The sequence below is a fragment of the Cricetulus griseus genome, chromosome 10, assembly GCF_003668045.3.
Source record: "Cricetulus griseus strain 17A/GY chromosome 10, alternate assembly CriGri-PICRH-1.0, whole genome shotgun sequence".
Taxonomy (NCBI): Eukaryota; Metazoa; Chordata; class Mammalia; order Rodentia; family Cricetidae; genus Cricetulus; species Cricetulus griseus.
Genome location: NC_048603.1, coordinates 18,095,401 through 18,119,950, shown reverse-complemented (window position 1 = coordinate 18,119,950; position 24,550 = coordinate 18,095,401). Strand labels below are relative to the sequence as shown.

Sequence of the window (24,550 nt, the reverse complement as noted above, 5' to 3'; positions counted from 1 at the left end):
TCAGCTGTTTCTATGGGTTTCACCAGCCTGGTATGGACCCCTTTGCTTATCAGTCCTCCTTCTCTGCAACTGGATTTCAGTTCAAGGTTTAGCTATGGGTGTCTACTTCTACTTCCACCAGCTGCTGGATGAAGGCTATACGATTAGTCATCAATCTCATTATCAGGAGAGGGCATTAAAGGTAGCCTCTCCTCTGTTGCTTAGATTGTTAGTTGGTGTCATCTTTGTAGCTCTCCAGACATTTCCCTAGTGCCTGATTTCTCTTTAAACCTATAATGTCTCCCTCTATCATATTATCTCTTATCTTGCTCTCTTCTTCCCCCAACTCAACCTCCCTGCCCCATCATGTCTTGGATCCCTCCTCTTCTCCCCTTCTCATTTTCCTAGATCCCTCTCCCCTCCCCCCATGCTCCCAATTTTCTCAGAAGATCTTGTCCCTTTCCTCTTCTCCAGGGGACCATGTATGTCTCTCTGGTGTTTTGGTATTACTTCCTTACTAACTATCCGAGCTTCCTAAATCACTTTACAAAATCCATATCCTATTGGGAATGACACAAAGTGTACTCTAGAAAACTGCACATCATCTGTCAATGTTGCAAGTGGATTGCCGCCCTGAGTCTACATCCTGAGAGCCACTCTCTGAAGAGGCTAACTTTTGAGATCTTTTTTTCTTCTGTATTACCAAAGACAAGGACTGAAGCACTTCCCCAGCTTGTATTTTTCCCTTAAGAAAAACAGTATTTAAAGAAGAATAATGTTGGTGCAATTAAAAAGCTATACTATAAATTAACAGACCTGTCTCCATTAACTCTCCTTCCCACGGGAACTGAGGCATCTGCGTGATTATTAAACAATAAATGGACTTATTTAATGCCTTCATCCCCCACAATAGTATCTTATCTGTGATCATTTCTTGGTCCTTGGAAGTGGTTTTCAAGCAATCTTTGGACCTTGCCGTGTGAGGATGACTTACATATCAGTAAATCATAGGCATGTTTTCATGCATTATTGATTTTCTATTGTCATTTACTACTTCATTATGTTTTGGGAGTTTATTATTTATAATACCAACTATACCACTCAACAAGGTTACCACAAATCACCCCTGTGCCTCTCCAAGTAGCTGTCACAATTCTTTATGACCACCCAGGGAGCTTACATGGTCAAAACACATTCCTAACTTAATTTCAAAATGCATCACAGATAAAAAACAATAATTTCAGCAACACAGATTACCACACAGTGAACACATGCTCTTAGCCATGGCAATAATGCATTATGAAACCACAGGGTGCTGATATTCTGTGTCTTTAAGTGATGAGTCTACGAAGGGTGGGGTCATTTTAGGCTGCATGTTTTAGAAAGGGGAAGACAACTTATTTTATAGAGATGAAAGAATTGGAAATGATCTTCAGAATTCAATTATCTAGCTAGGAAAGCCATACATCTAGTGATATTAACCACAGAGAATAGATACCCTTCAGGATCACAAGAAATGTTTTCAGGTTACTGATGTATCAATATGTATAATAATGTACAGATGTAGTTTTTGACATCCAGAAAAAAGATTCTAATACATTTCATGCAATTTATCAGAGCATGACTATAAGTCAACATAAGACAAAAGATTCTAGTTCATAGAATGACAAATTTGGTTGTCTTTCTCATGAGGTTCACTATCCCCAAAGCTCATTAGTGGCATTTTGTTACTGAAATGGTTTCTTGTTATGTTGGCTGAATAGGCTGACTTTGAATTCCTGAGATCCAACAATCTTCCAATTCTAATCTCTCAAGTAGCTTGGACTATATGTGAACAATGCTACAGTTGTGTAAAAGTTGCTGTTGTAGGGGTTAAGGATATTAAATATATTCACATTAGTAAGTCACATATATTTTAAAAATTATATACATTACTTAATTCTTATGGGGAGTGGAGTTAATGTATATGGACCATGAAATTCTTCATTTAAGTAACATTCTCTTTCTTTAATTCTTCATGAAATACAGCTTTCATTTATGGAAAATCATGAATAAATTCTTTTTGTTAATTCTGTTTTATTAGTCAACTGGAAATCTAGACAATTTTCCAGTCCAGGGAGGCATTAACTTAATCCTCTTCCTCGTCATCGCCAGCTCCAGCAACACCCTGGCCCTTCTTGGCATTCTTTCTCTAAACTCGGCCTGGGCGTCCACCACCATAAGGAGAATGGAGGGAGAAATCAATGTGCTTCTGGAAGTCCAGGCAGACAATAAAGGATGGGATGTTCACCACTTGCTTGCGGACCCTGATATGACGCTGGCGGATGAGCGCACGGAAATGGTGAATAGATTTAGCCAGGCCCAGTTTAAAGACCTGGGTCTGCAGCCACATCTCCAAGAAATCCTGTCTTCAGGCCCAGGATGTAATCCAGCTTCATCTTGCCCTCATCTAGGTACCCCAATGCGAACAAGTCGCCTCAGCAGTGGGTCCTTTTAGTCCGGTGTCAGCAGCTCTTGGGAGGCCTTGAGGATCTTGGCCAGGGCAAATTTGACCCTACACACCTCACGTTTGTTCAGGATCCCATATTCTCCACTAAGCTTCAGTTCCTGATTGAAACGCAACTTCTTGAAGTGTCTCCGTGGGATCACATAGGTTTTGCGACAAACCCAACTTCTGGCAACCAGCATGTTGGCGTCTCAGGGCCCACCGCATGCCTATGAACTCGCACGTGTGACAAAGAGCATGAATACATTCTTATAATAAGTAATTAACAAATACTTTTTCTTATGATACTAGGACTCAGCCAGAACTTGCACATGCTAGGCAGAATTGTTCTACCCATCTGCATCATCAATCTGAGAAAATAACATTCACCGTTGAATACCTGTTAATTCTGTAAAGAAATATTTCTGTTTTCCATCATTGCTATTTTGCTCTTTTGTTGTTTTCATAATCACTATTAAATGGAGTGGAAGATTCATAGAACATAATGAGAAGAAAGTAAACTGCAATCTTGAAGCTTTTATCAAATACTAAAGATGATGAAAATTTTGTTCAGAATACAAATAGTATTTTAAATAGCCAAATGAAAATGAATAAACTAGCCATCGCTCCTCCACTCCCCAGGCAGGGTAAGGCCCTCAAAAGGGGCTCCCCAAAGTCTACCACATCATCCTGGGTGAGATGTTGGGGGGGAGGGGAGGGAGAGGGAGAAGGGATTGACATCTGAAGCAAGCTTATTCCTAATTTGAACTAATAAAATAAAATAAAGAAAAAACGAGAGTGAATAAACTTTGTTTTTCAGAATCTAATCAGAAAATTAGTGCCACTTTATGCGTGTGTGTGTGTGTGTGTGTGTGTGTGTGTGTGTGTGTGTGTGTGTCTGGGGGGGTGAGAGAGGAAGGGAGAAGGAAAGAGAGACTTGTTTTAAAGAGATAATATTTTCAAGGATGTCAATTGTCCCGCGCGCTATGTTCTCGCCGGCAAGAATCACACAGGACACTCGGATCCTTCTGCAGGAAAGCTTTAATGCATCTTGAGAGTGGGAGAGCATAAGCTTACCAGAGCGGAGACCCCGAGCCAAGAATCCCGTCCCTTAATAAAGGCTGGCAGCGGCCGCCTGGGACGTGTCACCCTATGAATGGCTTCAGCTCCTCAGGCCATATGAGCCACGGGATAGGCAGAGATCAAAGGAATGGAAATTACCCAGCGCCTGCGAAATAATTTACATTCGGTGCCTGCAGGCACCATCATTGTAATGGAGAATGCAGGGATGGCTCCCTACAGTCAATCATTTGAGGAAGTCTCCACATGTAAGGTGAAGTCCTTGCACACAGGATTAAATCCCATTAGACAGGAAGTCATGAGAAGAAAGAGGTAAAATAGAAGTTAACAAAAACAAGCTGGAATCACTAGCATCCGGACTGCCTTGAGCATGAACTGAAACCATTTTCAGTTGTCCTGGGCTTCCTGAACATTTTTTAGGCTGTGGTGACCTTTTCTACATTTAGAAACACAGAGAACTCTGCCATTGAATTTGAAGACATGAAAACAGTCTTCAGAGACATTTGTGCTTCAAAACAATATTGTAAGTCAGTAATAATAAAACACATATAGAACATAAACCATAGCTGCCAATATCCCAGGTTGCCATCAAGTATACAAAAAAAAAAAAAATGAATCCTATCTGAGAACACAGCCTGCTTCTTTGCTCTCTTGGAAATTCATTGTGAACGGAAATTCATCTGAGTAATAAGAGTTAAAGGAACATATAATTATTTATGACTTCTGTATTCTGTATTCTACCTAATATCTTGATTTTCCTGCATGACACTATGTCTATGTCACCTGTGTTAATTCACTATTGAAACAGTCACAAAAACATTCTTCTAATTGATAGAAATCTATTTTCATCACATCCTCAGATATTTTGGTTGTTTTTATTTATTTATTTTTTCTACAGTGACTTTGCTTAAAAAGGAAATCCACACTGCTTCCTGATTGGTTTTAGAGTTAGATTTTGTGTTCTGTGCTAACTCTGAAGAGGCCATTATTATTTTTATCACCACTCTATATATGTTTCTGGAGAAAATAAAATAAAACAATACTGCCATATTAATATGCATGACAGAGTTCTAGGGAATCTTAAAATATACATTCTTTAACTTGTTACCTTGCTTTTAGAAAGGTTGGTTGGGTTATCTGAGTATATAAAACTTAAGAAACTACCAGTTTGAGATTCCATTTTTTATCAATAAAAAAATCACAACAAAAACACAGTCAACTCCTCCATCCCTTTGATATTCCAAAAGACTTGCCTTCTCCGAGCAACAGAGAACATATTCACTTGATCTCCTCTGCTGACACTACTTCCTTCAGCATCTTCTTTTGAAATAGGTATTCCTTCTGCCTCTGACCCTTGCCCACTTTTCTTCTTTTCTTTGTAATATTATATATGTGTAAAAAAGCTACAGACCCTCTTGTAATTTCACCTGTCACATCTCAGCCGATGGCTGGGGAGTTGAAAAATCAAGATAGTCAAGGAGCATTACAGTGAGGAGTGCCAAGCTTGCTTGTACAAGGTCAGGGGTCTTTACTCTGCAGACGCATCAAACTCTACCTCTTCTGAATTCTACTCTTTTATTTCCCCCTGGAAAAGGAAAATTCTCTTTTAAAGTCCTGTATATCTTTTATCCAAGAGCACCTGGCAATCTATACTTGTCAGTTTAGGTTTGGAGAGCTGATCACAAAGCAGCAAGATGTCTACTGAATCCAGATAATGTGAACTTTGCTTGAAGATGTAAAAAAAATTCAGTTGTAAGTAATTAATTTGGTGACAACATATTTGAATCCCAAGATCAATGTTAAGATTTCTAGGATTAGAGGCCATCTTTGACACAGGAATTTTGTGGCCTCCCAAACTAAAGAAGGGCTGTTTCACTGAAGGGGATATCACTGTAACAATGCATTTATGTTGCAATGAGACTTACCAGGACATCTATATTGCTTTTCTAAAGCACAGGTTGAACATATTATTCCAAGATTTATTCCATAGTAATCATCATAAAAGCTACATTTTTGATTCACTTACTGTATTAGTTACTTTTCTCATGTAACAACATGCCTGACAAATTGACATAAGGATAGAAGGATTTATGTAGGGTGTGTGCCAATACTGATATAAGAAGAATAAGTTGAGTTACCTTTGCCTTTGAAGAAATCAAAATTGAGAAGACAAGTGATGTAAGTAATGCCAGGGAGCCATGAGGAAAGAGAAAATACCATAGGTATAAGAAATGACACAGTTATTCATGGTGGGGAAGGCACAGTGACAGGAGCCTGACATAGCTGGACAATGATGTGCCAATAGTCAGAGAGCAGTAAAAGATGGACATTGATGGTCTTCTTTCTTCCTCTTTTATTTAGTTCAGACCCCAGTTGGCCCATTGAGCTGCCCACCCACATGCTGACTGGATTTCTCATCAAACTTAAACCTCTCTGTAAATGCCTACAAAGACATGAGAGAGGTCTGTGTCCTAGATATCTGTGAATCCTACCAAGTTGACAAGTTTAAAAATTACACTTGTGGATCCTCTGTGTTGATAGCATCCTGTGCCTGCCTTGATGTAAATCTTCAATAAACATTCTCTGAAAAGTGAATAAATTCATTTGTTAAAAAAACCTGACAGCTACATAAAGTTCATATTGAATACTCATCATGGAAAATGCTTCCAATCTGTCCCCAATTAATTAGACAATTTATCTTCCTGTACATCTTATTAAATTTCTAATAAATCCCAAAGACCAATCACATTACTCTAAAATTGCCCATGCAAAAAATACTAAAACTAATACTATACTGTAAAGTATATTAAATTGATTTTACTTTCTACAAAAATTTGTGTAATGCATGTAATTCTGAATGAAATATATGGGAACAAGGCTGAAATTACCTTGCCTTAGAAAAATTTACACCCCAGAAGAGAAACATATAAATCAGAAATGACTATTAGGAAGGGAATACGTCTGTAGTATTCCTGGGAACTATCAAGGAAGAGAAAATAAAACAGACTTGCATGTCTAGAAAAGGCTTCCTTGGGGAAGTGATGTCTTACCTGAAAGATGTATAAAAACTTTCTATCTACAGACCTAGAGTCTTGGTCAGAAACACAATTCATAGAGTGCCATAGAAAAAATGATGACATGAGATGGATGAATCCCTTGTTCAAGCAGCAGTAAAAAGTACTTATAAAAATAGTGAACTGCAAAGCTCTTCTCCATCTTCTGTGTTTTTCTCTCAAAAACTTGATAATTTTACTGGCTGTTTCATTCCATTCTATTTATGTATAGGAAATGATTTGCATAAATTTATAATGACATTTTTACATTGTATAACTTCAAGTTTAACTGAGAATATAAAAACATTTATCTCAAATGATAAAAATAAACAATCACTGAAAACACAAAGTTATACCTAGAATTCATAGTTACATGGATATTGTATTTGTCATTGCAGTGTAATTACTGCATAGAACTAACTTGGCCATTTAGTCCTTGAAGCATGCCCATTCGCTGACACTCTTATCTTACCCCTTTTCTTCCATGTCATCAATTTCAAAGAATATTATAAGTGCTGCACTCATGAATCTTCTCAGATACTGTTTGAGAGACTCTCTCCATGACTTCTATTTGAGAGATTCTGTGTCTTCCATTTGTCTAGGCTTCTTGCTCATAGGCTTCCTTTAGTAGTGAATTTCAATAGTGTGTGTGTGTGTGTGTGTGTGTGTGTGTGTGTATGCTTGCGTGCGTGCATGAGAGAAAGAGGGGGAGAGAGAGATTACTAACTAGGAATATTTATTTGTAACATATAAGTCAGTTAAATACCAAAAACTTGATGCCATGTGAAAGCTGAGATCTCCTGGGAAAGTAGCAAAGAAACAAGTGTAAAGTCCCAGTGTAGATGCAGGTATCAGCTATGGCCCAATGGTGGATAGTTAAGCTAAGTCTCTGTCTTAGCTGGGGTTTCTATTGCAGTGACAGAACACCATGACCAAAGAGCAAGTTGTGGAGAAAAGGGTCAATTTGGCTTACACTTCTTTATTGCTGTTCATTATTGAAAGAAGTCAGGGCAAGAACTCAAATGGGGTAGGCTCCTGGAGGCAGGAACTGATGGGGAAGCCAGGGAAGAGTACTCACTGGACTGATTCCCATGGCTTGCTCAGCTTGCTTTATTATAGAACCGAGAACCACTATCCCAAAGATGGCACTACCCACAATGGGCTGCTCGCCCCTCCACTGATCATTAATTGAGAAAATGCTTTACAGCTGTATCTCAGGGAGGTATTTCCTCAACTGAGGTTTCTTCCTCTCTGATGACTCTAGCTTGCTTCATGTTGACACAAAACCAGCCAGCACAGTCTCCAGTCATCAGAAGCTTTTCTGGGTTACTATTCTAAGGACTTGAAAACAAAAAATGGGACATAGAGTACAAATAACTAATAAAAGAGTCACTGAGGATGAGGGCAAGTGATGACATATTTTTATAATGGGAAAATAAACATAAATTGCCAAAATCCTCATTATAATCAAGGTCCAAACTGATGATTGTAATAGGAAAGTAAAGCAAGAAACAAGATTAAAGTCAAAACATACTATAAGCAGGCTGGTTGTCATAGTAAATATGAGAATATCATTTAAGCATAAATACATGAGGAGTGAGAAACTGCTAGAAACTAAGTCTTTTTCCATGACCAGGGATGGAATACTGTAGGACTAGATCTGTCAGGAAATAACAGCAATGACAATTTCATGAAAGTTCTACCCTTGGGTGTGCCAGGGTAGTTCATATACCATCTCATCCTTTGGGATATGTTGGATTCTCATCATTATAACTTAAGGACTCACAGATGTTGTCAAGGTAGTGATACATCTACGAGTTGACAAACATGTCATTATCCTGATATTAGACTCTTATAATGACCCCAAATGCACTCAAACGAAACTCCCTTAAAGCGCCATATAATTTATTGGGCAAGTATAACCACTGAACACACACAGTCTTGCCAGTGGCAAAATTAGAATTTAGACTCATCCTAGGGAATTTTAGACAGACACCTATAATCTCCACACTACCTTCAGGAAAGGTGTTTCAGTTGGCTGGAGGAAAACATTCTTTGAGAAATTGAAAAGAGTTAACTTAGCTGCTTTTTTTCTATTGCTGAGATGAAACACCATGACCAATATAATTAATAGAAAAAAGCATTTATTGGACTTACACTTCCAGAGTGATGCACCCATCAACAGCATGACAAGAAATTACAGAAACTCACAGGCAATTGGAACATCAAGCTGAGGACTCAGATCTTAAACCTCAAGCAAGAGGCAGAAAGAGCAAAATGAGGATGGTTGGAGTATTTGAAACCTCCAAAGACACAGTTTCTCTCATGAGGCCTTATCTCCTAAAAGCTTCCCCAAACAGTGCCACCTTTTAGGAACCAAGCATTCAAATACCTGAGACAATGGGGACACCTCAAACCACCACAAAGATATTTAACATGTTTTAAATATCTATGTTTATTTATTTATTGGGAATTTTAAACATTCTTACCACTTTAGAACTCAGAAATGTTCCCCTTAATACAAGGCATATTCTTGTACCATAACTAAAGATAAAAAGTTAGTTTGTATGTGACTCCAAAAATACACCTTTTGTTTTCATAAGTGACTGTGTGTGTGTGAGTGACTGCCCTGATGAAACCTCTAAGCAAGAATAATCCTTTTACTCTTTTTGTATGTGAATTCATTTCAATTGGGTCAGTTTGTATATTATCAGGATCTCAGGCTCTAGTTAATGGTCTGGCAGTCTCTTCCAAATGTGGTCTTTTAGGATAATTGTTCTCTACATTTATCCCATAATTATGTTCTATGATGAAAAATTGATGGTGCTGGGCTTTGAAAATACTAAAAGATTAAAGATATTTGGTAAATCATCTATCAAAGATAAAAAGCTAAGTGAAGCTGTAATTAAGAGTGATGCATCTAAATATCCCATTGACCCTAAGAATCTTTGATACATTCTTTTCCTCAGATAGTTCCATTTTGCCAGCATTACATTGTAGCAGTAGCAGGGATAATAATAATATCACAATAAAGAAAAGATCAGCACTTAATTATAAAACACCTGAAACAGACCACTATCTGAAATTAACTGCCCCAGGGGTCCCAAGCAATTTAACTGAGCTACTGTTGATATTGGAAATTTAACCTTTTAACTGGTGATTGACAACCTGATTCTAAAGAATGTAGTATTTATAGATTTCATTACAAATTACATTACCTCAATTCTCCAACAGATAGAGGACAAGAAAGCAAGACTTCTGTGGTCATGAGGTGAAGCCTGGGAATCTGGCACTTTGCTTTATATGTGTCCCAGCTTGAAGGGATACAAGCATACAACCTGACTGTGTAATTGCCAGCTGCCATGTGAATGAGCTGCTTTGTTGATATCTAGGATTTGCATGGATCCCCTTAGTACCTTCGTATGAAACAGTTCCTTTTAAAATTACTAAGCTTGGAAATTTCCTTGAAATTTGACCATATCTCTCATTGTTCTGTCCTTGAAACTCCAATAAGAGACAACTTGATCTTGACATAGTTGTCAGCATTCAGGCATCTGTACTGGTCTGTCCTTGGGGTTCTGACAGAATATGTCTTCAGGTGTAACCACTAAGAGCACCAACTGTGCACATTCATTAGTTCACTTTTAAAAGGGCCCTGCCCACCTCCCATCTTTCTCTCTGTGTATGTTCCTCCTCTTTCTGCTTCTCTGCCTGTTTCTCTCTGTTCCTACTCTCTCTCTCTCTCTCTCTCTCTCTCTCTCTCTCTCTCTCTCTCTCTGTCTTTTTCTCTCTCTGCCTTTCTTTTCTCTTCTGCTATTTCTGTCCCCAAAGGCAGGTCTCCCCTCTCCCCTCCCCCCTTTCCCATTCACTTTCCTCAAAAAAAAAAAAAAAAACCTCCACCCAAGCTGTATTGCATGGCGTCTTTCTCTCTCTTGCACACCACTTTTTTTAAAATTACAACATTGTGTAGTGAATGTGCACAGGTGGTGCTCTTAGTGGATGCAAGTGAGAGCATATCCTGTCAGAACCCTAAAAGCAGGCCAGTACATATGCCTGAATACTAACAATAGAATTCTCTCTAAGGCTATACTACCAGTTATCAACTACTGTGTATGGTCTCCAGGTGACAGTGACAGTCCCATATCCAGTAGGGTCTATAAAACTTAGTGCCACAAGGATTATCTTACAGTTCTGTGTCTCTCAGAACAGCTCTATCCCCATGCCCAAAGCTATGTAGTGGAATTCATAGGCAACAAGTCTGAAAGGGACTTCAGATAAGCATGCCAGAGCTTCATGAGGACAGAAAGAATTTGATAATGAATTTGTCCTATAAATCTCAGGGACTTCTGTCACAATTCTCAGTATATGAGTTTGACACAAAGGATTAAAGCTGAAGAAGACTCCAAGACATAGGTATTCTGTGACTCAAAGACTGTTAGAGCCAAATAAGTTAGAAGATCAGCAAAGGCAAATGAGAAACTGCCAATATCTTCCTTCTTCTATATCATGTTAAGAATTTCCCTGTGGTCCAGACCAGGCTGGTGAAACCCACAGAAACAGCTGACCTGAACAATGGGGATCTCTTGGTCCCCAGACTGATAGCTGGGATGCCAGTATGGGACTGATCTAGACCCCAGAAATGTGGGTTTCAGTAAGGAGACCTCAGAAATCTATGGGACCTCCTGTAGTAGTTCAGTACTTATCCCTAGCATAGCTCTGGACTTTGGGAGCCCATTCCACGTAGAGGGATACTCCCTGAGCCAAGACACAGGGGGGTGGGCCTAGGCCCTATCCCAAAGGATATGATAGACTCTGATGAACCCCCATGGAAGACCTCACCCTCCCTGGGGAGCAGAAAGGATATGTGATAGGTAGGGTTTTAGTTGGGGGGTGTGATAGGGGAGAAGAGAAGGGAGAGGGAACTGGGATTGGAAGGTAAAACAATCTTGTTTATAATTCAAATAAAAAAAGAATTTCCCTGTGTCCTACTATAACAGGAAACTGATGAGAAAATGAATCCCATGTAATGTAGGTTAATATATCCAGGTGCACACAAATGGAGCCTTTTATTGCATATAGAAACTTCCTAAATGTGCTAGCTTGAAATTAAAAGGTAGTAATGGCTACTAGAAATCATCACTGCTCTTGATTCTAGGATTTATCCTCGTGGCTATTAGAACTCATGATACTAAGATTGTCTACTATGTATGTGTATTTCCTAGGTCTAAACTGGGGAGGCTGCCAGATGGGATAAAAAACAAAGCACTATGGACACTTAGAGCTGTACTAGTATTATAGAGATAGAAACCTGTGTGCTCAATCTGTGGGATAAGTGGAATTACTTAATTGATGATCTTAGAACCTGATTTCTAACTCTGATAGTAAAGATACAACTGTGTGTCCCATAGTACTAGAATCCATTCCTCAAGTACTGTTCCATAATGGTTTTGTGTGACTATCAGGGTTGTATTACTCAAACTTACATGGTGTAGGTCAGTGTCAAATGTGGCTTCTTGATACAATCCAGAGATATGGAAAATATAAAATAGGCAAAGTTGCTAATGATTTAACAGAACACACTTACTCCGAGTGAACATTTTTCCTTTTCTGAGTAGCATGTGTATAATCCAAGATGATAATCAGATGGCATAATAAATTTTCAGGCTAATAACATATAATTTCACCCTCATTGTTAAGTGTGTATAGCACAAAATTATATGTGCATCCATGACTAACAGCACTGTGACCTCATTTATGTCAATATGTGTGTGTTGTCCCATACCATTACATTACCTATTACATAAGAGTGGTTATAAGGTTACAAGGAGATAAAGTTTGCATCTCTGTTATAATGTTGTATAAGCTTACCATTGAACTTGTGTCAATCAAAGGTTGCAACATCCAATGCAGCATACGGCTATAGAACAATATGGAAGAAATAATTTGAGGGTGAAGGGGAAACATCAGTCCTCATTTGGCATCATAAGAACAGTTCAGGAATAGTCAGCCTACTTCAACTCAGGTATTGCCTTCTAGTCATCATTTTCCATACAAATAAATGTGAACACCTTAGAAAAAGGCTGGTTCACATATAAGGAAGGAAAAGTAAAAGGTAAGTCAATGAATTCTTGTATCAGAAAATGATATAAAAGAATATGGAAAATTTTGATTGGATGAAGTGTAGTATGAAGACCACACCGTGGGTAAATCAGAACAGTTTGAAAATTGGTGATTTATAATCATAATGTTAAAATTACTTAAAAATTTTAAATCCCAAACTGGTTATCAATGGAGACTAAGAGTTACAAAGCAGGGAAAACTATCATCTGTTGGTTGATTTTATATCTAACACAATTTGACATATGTGGTCCTCTTTTCAAAAGAAGAAAACCATTGTATCCTAAACAAGAGAATGTCTCCCTGGGAGTGGCTTTGCAATTCATTAACCCTAGAAATTTTTCTTAGATAATGTTTTTGAAATCAATTTTCATATATTTATAACTTGTCACTGATAGTTAATGTTTAGCATTGCTGGCTGTTTTTAAAGAGATGGAAAAGATACACATGACACTGAAGAAATGTGGCCTATGGTGTATGAAGACTATAGCAATTGAATAATGAGACATTAGTATATAAATAACTGAAGACCCCAAGAGAGTCTTGTTATTGGGATTGTATTCAGTCCTTATTTTCACTCTTCCTGTGCCTCTTTGATCTTCCCTTTCCTTAATTTCTTAATTCATATTTATAAACACCCCTACATTGCATCATTCTATGAAATGTACCATGTTAGAAAAATTGATCTGCAAATATGCACAGGCATTCTTATTTTTTCTTCACCATGGTAATTGCTGCTCAGCCATTGCAAAATGTATTGCATGAGATATTCTGCTGAGTTCTGGCTTTCTGCACAGGCAAGTGGCAGTCCGCAAATCACTGGTTCCTTGCAGCCACTGACTGCTGCCATCACCATGATGGATGGACCCACAGCAAACCACCCATGCTCACTGCAAAGAGTTGAAGCTTCCAATTTCTATTTCTCATTTCTTCATCAATGTTTTTTCCTGGTGAACAAGTGCAGGTTTTGATTGCTATTTGTTCTCTCTTACAGTTTATCTCTGACATCATAAGCATATATATATATATATATATATATATATATATATAGAGAGAGAGAGAGAGAGAGAGAGAGAGGGGTTTATATCAATAGTAACATGAAATTGAGGCTCATCAATATCCCTGCAGGTAGAGATCAGGTCATTAGAGGGAAAGGTGTCTTTGTTGTACCTTAATATTTCAGTAATAGGTTAGAGAATGCAATAATAATTGAGTTCAATCCACTCCCCTCCAGTGATATAATATAAAGTTGTATTTCAGAAGAACACATTACAATACTAAATATGGGGTTTGGGGAAATTAATCTCCTGATTGCAGGTGCTATTTGCAATGAACAAGGAGTTCTTACACCCCCATATGCTATTTGAAAATTTAGCTTGATTTTATCAAATATGACCTATATAGGTGCACCTATGAAAAAAAGTGTATTGAGATGTTCATGTCAGCTTTGCAGAATTGGAATGAACTGGAATGACACTGTTCTCTGCCTCAGATTCATTTTCTACATATAACATTGAAAGATTAATCTCTTTAAGATGCATATTTTCTCACAGCATTGTAGTTCAAATCTTTCAGCTGACCCTTTCTGTCTTATTCGAAACTGAAGTACTTTCCTTGCTCTTAGTTACCCAGATATATTAGCAGACAATTCTCTTAGACTTTGTCCAATCTCCATCACGTTAGATGTTACTTCTACACTTGTATGTCCATTCATCTCCTATTTATAAAGTCTGGCTTTATACACATAAACACAAAATAAAAATCCATTTGCCATATGCCAAAGATGTTATACTCATGAATCTTGACTCCCGTAACTAACCAGCAAACTAGGTGTATGATTACCATCATGTGCAAACAAAAACATAAAACTAGCTAGCCCCTGACTGATATGGGGTTCAAGTACAGACTGGATATCTATAAGGAACAGACTTATAAACACTGTGTATTCTTCACTAATAACAGCCTCTGGGAGCATAGAAGCTGAGATAAATATTTAGGGTACAATATGGGACGAAATTAGTTATTTAATAAACATATGTGGATGTGTAGGAAATCGTAACTATTTTCTATCTACTTGGTACCTCGGGGAAGAATCAAATGTCCATGTGAACATACTCTACAATGTTCACTAACCATACATTTGGTATAATTACCATTACTGTTCTTTATTTCTCTATCATGATGATTTTGTTGAGAAAGTATGTGTTCACCATTTATTATCTTTCTACTAAACTCCTTCTTTTACATTGTATTGAGTCCCTTCATATTGCCAATGATTGAGTCTTATATTCTTAGTAAATTATAGTGATTGACTTTGCTTTGGAATCAAGGTAGTCATAGATATACAAACATAAATAAAAAAGACAAAGAGTTATTCTCAATATTTTTGGGGGGTGCAGGGAATGAGTAGCTCCATGTGGAATGTGAGACTGGGAAGACAAAGTTGGAATCATTGTGTAATGATCTGAGAGTTACACTATGCAGGTTCCACTATTATCTGTGACAAATATGTAATTAAGGGAGGATTTTAAATAGGCACCACTGGTGGAAACCAATTTCTCATTTTCTATTACTCAAGGTCTGCATCCTCCAAATAGAAATTGCAGTACCCTCTTTTCATGGTTTATCTAAAGACTAGAGTTATTTTTTATACAGTTGGTGCATAGGCTGGGGAAAATGCAGAACACATACTCTGTGAGTCCTGAACATTGATTCTCTAGCACAACACTGTTAATTTCCTTTGAGAAAATCTTGAAGAAATTACTGATATAAATCTAGTCATGTTTTATTATTTTATATACTGTTCTTACTCTTCTGAGAGGGAGGGGAAAATCTTTTTCTTTAGCCATGTGCTCATTATTACTAGACATCCTGACATTGTATATAAGCAAACATATGCAGTCCCTTAAAGGTGAAGAGTGGAGAGTAGATAAGCTCAGGGATTTGGGGCTGTAAAAATAGTATGGTAGTAACTAACTCCTCTGATTTTTTTTTGTTTTGTTTTACATATTCATCCTAGTATTGAAGCTGAAAGAGTAACCAACCTATAAATAGAAATGGGTGTAGACAGTTAAAAGTTCCAGCCAATGCCTGCCAAAGTAGCCAAATAAGAAGTAAGAGGCAGTTAAGACAGACAAAATTATTATACCATCAAGACTCTAGTCCATGTAAAAGTTACCCAAGCAATCACAGGTTTCGTCATCCCCATTCAAACAAATGGTAGGCATCAACCCTTGTGAAACTGTAATGAGGCACTTGAAAACTCACATTTCTTCTCTGTAGTGATGTTCAAAAAATAGGTCTGGTAGGGTACAGAGACTTTTATCTTTTCTGTGTGATAACAATCATTTCCCAGAGCACATTGGGGCCATGTAAAAAGCAAAGACATCTAACATGACTCACAATTAGCAAGTATCCCTTGCTCTATCCGCTTCCTTATGAAGACAGACTAAAAAGATGTATGTGAGGGTGGGGGGAACTTATGTACATAGGTTAGTATAAGAGAGGCAAGTAGATAAAAAACCTAAGAAGCATGTGCTTCTTCATTTATCTTGCATGGTCTTCCTCACTCTGCCACAGATTGATCACTTTTTCCCTCACACAGAGTTGATGACACATTGGGATGGTAGAAGGGTATAGGTGATGGGACAGCTAGCTGATCAAGAGCAACATGGGAACCTAACAACTTCACCAAATTTGGAAATAAATTAATCTGACTTAAAGGAGTGGTTGGCATTTATATCAAGTCCAGATTTGTATTTTCTGGTGAGTCCAGGTGGAAAATTGTATAAAATGTAAGACTTCGTTGAGCAGCCAGATGTTGCTTCTGAACTGAAATTTTTGTGGGTCAATAAATAGCACAGGCTTATGGGGTTGTAATGGAAAATACTGTGATTTCTTTGGACAGGTATGAAAATGGTTGGTTTTCACTTTAAGAAAAGAATATTCTCTCTCATTCTCTCTCTCTCTCTCTCTCTCTCTCTCTCTCTCTCTCTCTCTGTGTGTGTGTGTGTGTGTGTGTGTGTGTGTGTGTGTGTGTGTGTGTGTGTGTGTGTTGAAAAAAGCCGAACAACAAAACATGAGGATAGTTGAAAATCCTGAGAATATTATTTTTATCAATCAAATGACAAAAAGAAAAACAGACCTTTGACTTTCCGGATCAATGGTCTAATGGGTGTGCTGAGTGAGTGAGTTTCTCTAAGGGCCATTTTGAGTCTTTGCAAGGTTTATTTATCTAGTGAGAATTTTGGGTTAATGAGAGTGCACTTGAGAATGGCTTACGGAATCACAGATGTATGGAAAGGGATTGACTAATTTTTTCCCTTTTGTTTTCATTGTTGAGAATTAGTTCTCTGTAGTTGTTTCTTATGTGTAGCCCAGTATCAATCCCCATGAATCTCCTATATTTTATCCATTTAATGGCACATTGCTAGCTAAGTCTCCTATAATAGAGTATAGACTGGATGAAAATATGTTAAGGCAAAAGGCAAGTGGTCTTACTAATAGTGAATACAATAGTGTAGGTAGAGTCTATTATAAAGAAATGGAGACAGCATTATCTACTAGATAGACACAGGCCTCGGTTCCTATGTGATTGGAATAAACTCACATCCCTCAGCACTGGTTACTTTTTATAGAGACTGTTGATGATACTGACTGCCTTAAAGACACTTTCATAGCCTGGGGATCTGGCTCAGTAGTTAAAGAGCTTGTCATGCAAAAATGAGGACCAGAATTCAGACCTTCAGACCCCATGTAAATTCCAGGAAGTGTTGTAGTCTGGTTTACTTCCAGAACTTGTAACACAGAGACAGAGAATCCCAGAAGCAAGTAGGGTAGTCAGAATAACTGTATCAGTGAACAGAGAGACCTCTTCTCTGTGGATAAAATAGAGAGTGATGTGTGTGTGTGTGTGTGTGTGTGTGTGTGTGTGTGTGTGTGTGTGTGTGTGTGTGTAAATGATTCTAGGCCCTTATTACAGCAAAAAAAATGTATTCAAGACAATCGTTGAGAACAACTTGGATACCCAAGTTCAGCATGATGCCAAGGTGAGAGGGTTAAGGTTAAACATGGAGTACTTCTGTTCTTCATGGAATACTGGTTAGAACTGCAATTTTTCAGAAGGAAATGTCCAATTGCAAGCAGCTCAACAAAGTATCATCTTAGATAAAGAATGTGACAGCAAAGATGATTTAGGAAGTGGGATTGTAGGACATCAAGAGATGATTATTGTTCATCCCAACATTGGAAGAATTTGTAAGGACAGAGGTACCATAGTGTCAATGTGGTTTTGATCATTCAAGAGTCCATTATAAAGCACACTTGGAAATTGGTGGAACTTTAAAAGTAAGTAAGTCCTAAATCATGGAGGATGTAAGGCATTTATTTTTCTTGTTACTCCATGGAAGTTGTGGTAGTAGGGATACTGTAAGGGACTAAGCTTTGCTCTGCCTACAATTTATCACTCCATGAGCACATGATCTAAACCTGTCACCAGCATGATGTGTTATCGCCAACTACCTATGCAAAGGCCAAACCACTGGCCACCCTCCCCACTTGCCCCCATCCAGCCGCGGACACTGAAGCTCTGAAATGGAGTAAAATACATCTCCCTCTGTCCCATGCACAGGTCTTTGTTGGTGTTGCTATTTCATTGTAGAAACCCAAAGCTGGCAAATATAAAGGGTTCACCAAAGTTTATAAAATTGTGTTGTTATGATTAGAATTTAGAAATAGTATACTCTAAAACCTAAGGTGAAATGGACAGTAAACAGTATTATTGTGAGAGAATGATTCATCTATCAATGGCTGAATGCCTTCAAATAGAGTCTTCCTTGGGGTAGTCTCTTCCATGAAAGAGAAACATGATTGATGTGCAATATGGAAAGCAATGTCTTGTCCAACTCTTTATTTACAAAACAATGGCATATGCAAGAAAGTTTACTAGAAGATTGGCAGATGTGTTGCATAAATAAGTTCCATTAAAGTCAAATTTTCATAACATTGTAAATGGCATAAAGAAGGATCTGCTCTTGAATCATACTAACTGATGAAAACATGTGCAGCATAATGTTCTATACCAGGTTGGGTGTGCTTACAGAAAATGAACACAGCTAGACCTACATGGTACCAGTGACTGCATTGTCACCTAAGATGAAATTTATTTCTCCAATTGTAATATATAGTACCATTTTGGGGCTTTTATTAATACATTCTCCTTGTTTTTTACAACTGAACTATAATGGAAACAACTCAATTTTCATATTTAAAGTACACAGCTTAGATTTTTCTTTGAAGTGAGATATTTTCTGTGAAACCATCTCCACAACTAAGAATGTAAATACAATTCTCCATCCCAAAGGTTTTGTTCTTAATTTTCAATTAGAATGCAAAGTGATGGATATCATTATGGCATTTCCCCACATCTCTACATTTGTGAAACTTCATCCCTTGCTCCTCTCCTTTTTCCTGTATCCACTTTTGGTGGTCTCCTTCCTGGCCCAGAATTCCTTATTCAGATAGTAAGTCATGCAAATTCTGTTGTCCTCTTTGCTGCTATCTCTCCCTTTAGACCTCTTCTTTTTTCTTCTCTCATTATCTACTTTCTAGATTCATGACATACCTTACCCACATAATTCAGATTTCTAAAAATAAAATCTCAGATCCATGTATGAGAGAGAGCATGTGATTTGTCTTTCTGGGCCTGGGTTACATCTGGCTACATAATTTCTAGTATCATTCATTTTCTTACCAGTCTGTCATGATTTAATTTTCTGTATATGAACAACACAAAAACCTTCCAAACCCCATGAATATCCTCAAAACACCAATGACCACCCCATTTTCATTTGCTTCCTGTCATACATGGCATGAATATTCTAGTTCAGTATTCATGGATTGATACACTATGATTTGTCTTTCCTATTTTCTTGGCACACTATTTTGTAATCTAGGTTGTAGCAAGTAACAGTTTATTTTCATTGATCAGTAGTATTTGATGATAAAGATATATCACAGCTTTTATGCTCATTGATCTGTTGGTAGACAGTTGAGTCATTTCTAGTTATTATCTGTATTAAAGGAAATATCTATAGATTTTGATATAGAATACTTTATGATACACATAGTAACATCCATTAGATAAATCAGTGATCAATGTACTATCAATGATTGTCTCACACAATGCATACATATTTGCATATTAAGTTGCTTTCTACCATGACTTTTTTCTCTCAGTGATAGATTTGCAGTTAATTGACATACTTGCCAACACCTGGGAGGGTTTTTTTAATTACTATTATACACTTTGTAACTACTATTTGGTACTAATGATTAATGAAGTCCTGCATACACCTTCTATTGTCAGTTGATTAAATTTTCCACATTTTATTGACCTTGTTTTCTAATTGAATTCTGAAAGAATTTTCTATGTTTTTATATGCCCCCATTATCAGATATTTTGCAATCCTTGTTGTAGTTTGCTTTTCAATAACTGTAGAAAAATAACATATCTTCATTTTGAGAGCATCAAGGTTGTTGATTTCATTGTTGTATCTAAAAGTTGAATGCATACTTCAAGGCCACAAAGATTTTTGTACTACTTTTTTCAAGGGGATTATACTCTCGTGTTTTATATGTATTATTTCAGGTCACTCTGCACTAATTTTTGTAGTTAATGTAAAACTTTTTTAAATTGGGTTGCTCTCTTTTCTTTTCTTAATCTACTGACCATATGAGCCCATTTCTGGACCCTCTGCTTGCTCATATTGACTCAGTTTTCTATTGTTATTATAATAAGATATGTTTGTTTTAACTTTGAATTAAGTCTCAAAATGAGCTTTATATAATTGTTTCTCTTATTCACATTTTCTTTGTCTATTTGATACATTTATTACACATATTTATTTTGGAAAATGTTTGTCAATTTTTCTCTAAATGACCTAGTGGGAAGAAACTATTCTTTAAAAATCTTATTTTATAATATAAAGAATATAAATCTCTTCATACACTAAATCTAAATAGTATTTGGTGGTTACTGCAGTGTGTTGAAGATTTTCAGGGTACTTTACCACTATGATTTACCTTTTTGCCATATTTTAAATTGAATTGCTTATATCTAGTTACCCTATTTATCAAAATAAAATTGATTTTTAAAAATAAAGCTTGTAGTCGAAAAATGTCTCAAGAGATATTTTTGTGTGGGGTGTAGTTTTGAGACAGGGTTTCTCTGTGGCTTTGGAGGCTGTCCTGGAACTAGCTTTTGTAGACCAGGCTGGTCTTAGACTCACAGAGATCTGCCTCCTGAGTGCTGGGATTAAAGGTGTGTGCCACCACCAACCAGCTTCAAGAGATATTTTTTACAAAGATGGTAATCAGAGATACAAGATAATCATATAAGCAGTTGAAGAGAATTAAGACCCTTCATTGCAGAAATGCAAATTAAAGTCACAGCTAGGTATACTGAAAACCTACTAGAGTGGCCCAAATCTCACATACAGACAGTGGGAAGTACAGTTGTCCTGCATTAGCAGGAATCCTGTCCCTGTGCTGCTAGAAGTCCAGAATGGAGCAGACACATAGGAAGATAGTCTGGGAGCTTCCGGTGGGTCTGAACTCTTGGAGATGGATTCAGCTGTTGAGCTTCTTGCTATAACTATATAGGCTTGCATACAGGTGATGAGAGCAGGTTTTCCCAAATTGTCAAAGCACAGAAGCAACCCAGGTGTTCTTCAGGAGAAGGCTGCATGAGTATACATTGATGTACTTGGGCAGTAGGATGTTATTCAACTGTAAGAAAATGGGTTACTAACATATTCAAATATGTGGAGGAACCCTAATTGCATGCTACTAAGTTAATGAAGCCAGTATAAAAAGGTTATATATTGTATGAGTCTACTAAAGTGACATTATGAAAAGGCCAAATCACAGGGAGAGTAAAACAATTAGTGAGCAGGCATGGAAGGTGAAATATAAAGGGTTTGAGAGTAGGGAAACCAATATTTATGATATAATGATGGTGGATACATGTCACTAGACTTCTAGTAAATCCATGGTTGCGGGCAAAAGCAAGAGTATTACTGGTGTGGATGTATTCAATAATAAAACGTGGATTGCATCAATATGAAATTTTCACACTCAGTTAAGCCATAGGGTCAGCATAGGGACACTAAAGGGACTCTATGTTTTCTACTAATTTTCCCAGGAGCCAAATGTTTTCAGCAGAAACAAAATTTTTATTTTATCTTTTCTGTAACTAGGTATTGAACATAGGGCCTCACACAGGGAAGATAAAGCACTGTTCTAATGAGCTCTGTTATTTCTTTTTATTTTGGGATAGTCCCTCTTAATTGCCTATGCTGGTCTCCAACTTGCTCTGAAGTCCACATAGGCCTTGAAATCTTCACATTCAGCTTCTAAGAAGACCTGTACCTGAGGTCTACCTCATTTGTTATTTAATTTTGTTCCTGAAAATACTTTTATAGACTGTGTAATGAATATGATTTCATGCTTCCTCTCCAACTTGAATATCCAGTGATTGTTTTCCCTATCCTGATTGCTCTGACTTTCAATTCCAATGAATTGTTAAACATGGAGCTTGGGACAGAAACTGGCACATTGTTTTTTGCATTTCAAGAGATGACTTTTAAACTTGGGGGTGGGAGTTGTGGTACTTGCTATGCTAAAGACACTTGTCACAAATGCATGAGATCTGATTTCAAGTTGGCAGAACTCCCACAGCAATAGGCTGAATAGTGCATATCTATGACCCCAATGACTTGAGGCAGAGACAGAGTACTTGGAATCTTACAGGCCAGCTACCCTAGCACACACCACAAAGTGACCCTGTCTCGAAAATAAGGGTTCTCCTCTGACCTCTGCATGAGCACCAAGCATAGATGTGTGCATGTACACACACACACACACACACACACACACACACACACACACACACACACACACACACACACGAGATAGATGATAGATAGACAGATAGATGATAGATAGATGATATAGATGATGGATAGATAGATAGATAGATAGATAGATAGATAGATAATAGATAGATAAGTGAGATAGATGATATAGATGATAGATAATTCTTACTCTTTTTTAAGTACTTTCCTTTATTGACTGCTGTCAGGTTTCAGCTTAAGGAAGCTGTATTCTACTCAGGTTGGCTACATAACCTATTTTATCAGCAGAAGATGAAAACCCTGCAAGTTTTCAAATGTTTTTAGAGTCATTCATACAAACTCTTTTTTTCTCCTTATATCTATTGATGTGTTTAGAGATACGAAGAATGTCATAATTGATTGTGGTTTCATTCATTTTTGTTTGCCCATGATAATATTTCCCTAAGAGTATTTTAATTTGTTTCCTGGGAATGGGGATATTTTCAGGAGAATGGTGCCTGTTCCTGACTGTAATCTAATAGATTTACTTGATGTGGTATCAAAGAATGTATTGCAAAGTTTCAACTCACCTAGTGGTAGAACTTGAGTAAAACTGCTTTTTTTATGATAAATCATCATCTTTAGCAAGAAGACCATTGACATTTGACACAGTCTTTGTTTCACATCTCTCTACTGAAAGGATCACTGATCCCACTTTATACTTCATAGTACTTTTAAAGGCACATTGTACCTATGCCACCCACATTTTTTGTTAGATGTTTGTTGCTCATTTTCCCTAAAATTGTATGCTTGTTTCCTAATGTCTTTGATGGTGGGTATAAAACTCAGAAATTGTCTTTTTTTTAAGGAACATCTGATTGGCATCCTTAGATAGTCAGCTATATTTAGACACTGGGAAATTTACCACTATTGTATTACCCAAGTATCTGGCAGTGTAGTCTAGGCAGTCACTATGGGAAACAAGATATGTATTGCTATTGGAGTCCTCCCTTTCCTGTCTCCATCTCCTGGCATGGTATCTTTCAATGTGTTCATTCAGAATCAGTGTCACTCAGTTTAATAAATAATTGTCACTCTATTTAGCATTTTTATCAAGGTCTTGGCAGCAATGTCTCTAAAGACTATTAGGCTTATTGAAACACTGTTTTAATAAACAGTCCTTACACCTTTAATTTCAACACTGTGACTCAGAATATAGTGTTGTGTTTAACTCCATTTATAGATAACATTGGGCCCCTGTAATGGCTTAGCCAACTATTTCACCTCAGAACTAGGCAGAAGTGAAGTTGATAATTGGATCACACTAATGATAGTTGAATGGGCCTTTCTAGTCACCCCTGTAATAAAATATATCCATATCTTGCCCAATGCAAGGAGGAATGCATGCAAAGCACAGTAAAAACTAAACATGGAGGAATTGGGGTTGGTCTGTAGAATGAAAAAAATTTAAATAAAAAATTGAAAAAAAACTAAATAGAATTGTACAATTTATTCCTCTCATAGTTCCATGATAAGGAGCTCCATCCAGCATTGAGCCTTTTGAATACAAGGAAAGGACAGTGACCACTTTAGAAAGTTGAAAGACAATTTTCTCTCTCTGATTTATATAAAAGAAAAGTACATGCCAGTCTTCAGCACCCAAACTTGCAATCAATGTGAAGAATGTACCCCAGGAACAAGGACTGCATATCAATAAATGGACTTTTTATTTTTATTATCAAATTATGCAACCTAAATTATACGTTTGTTCCCAACTAGCAGCACACTTCAAAGACAGATTGTAGAGCTGTGAACATTACATGCACAGAGAAGCCAAATGTGAAGTAGTCTTCACTTGCTTTTACCGTTTAACAGGACAAAAGAAACAACCAATTGGGTAACTCATTGGAGTAATGGACTCTGGTGTTATTTTAAGTATTAAG

The 24,550-nt window shown here is 37.3% G+C and overlaps 1 pseudogene; it reads right to left on the bottom strand.

Moving 5' to 3' along the window:
• Positions 1–2,107: 2,107 nt before the first annotated feature.
• Positions 2,108–2,667, bottom strand: LOC100774414 (annotated as a pseudogene).
• Positions 2,668–24,550: the final 21,883 nt, after the last annotated feature.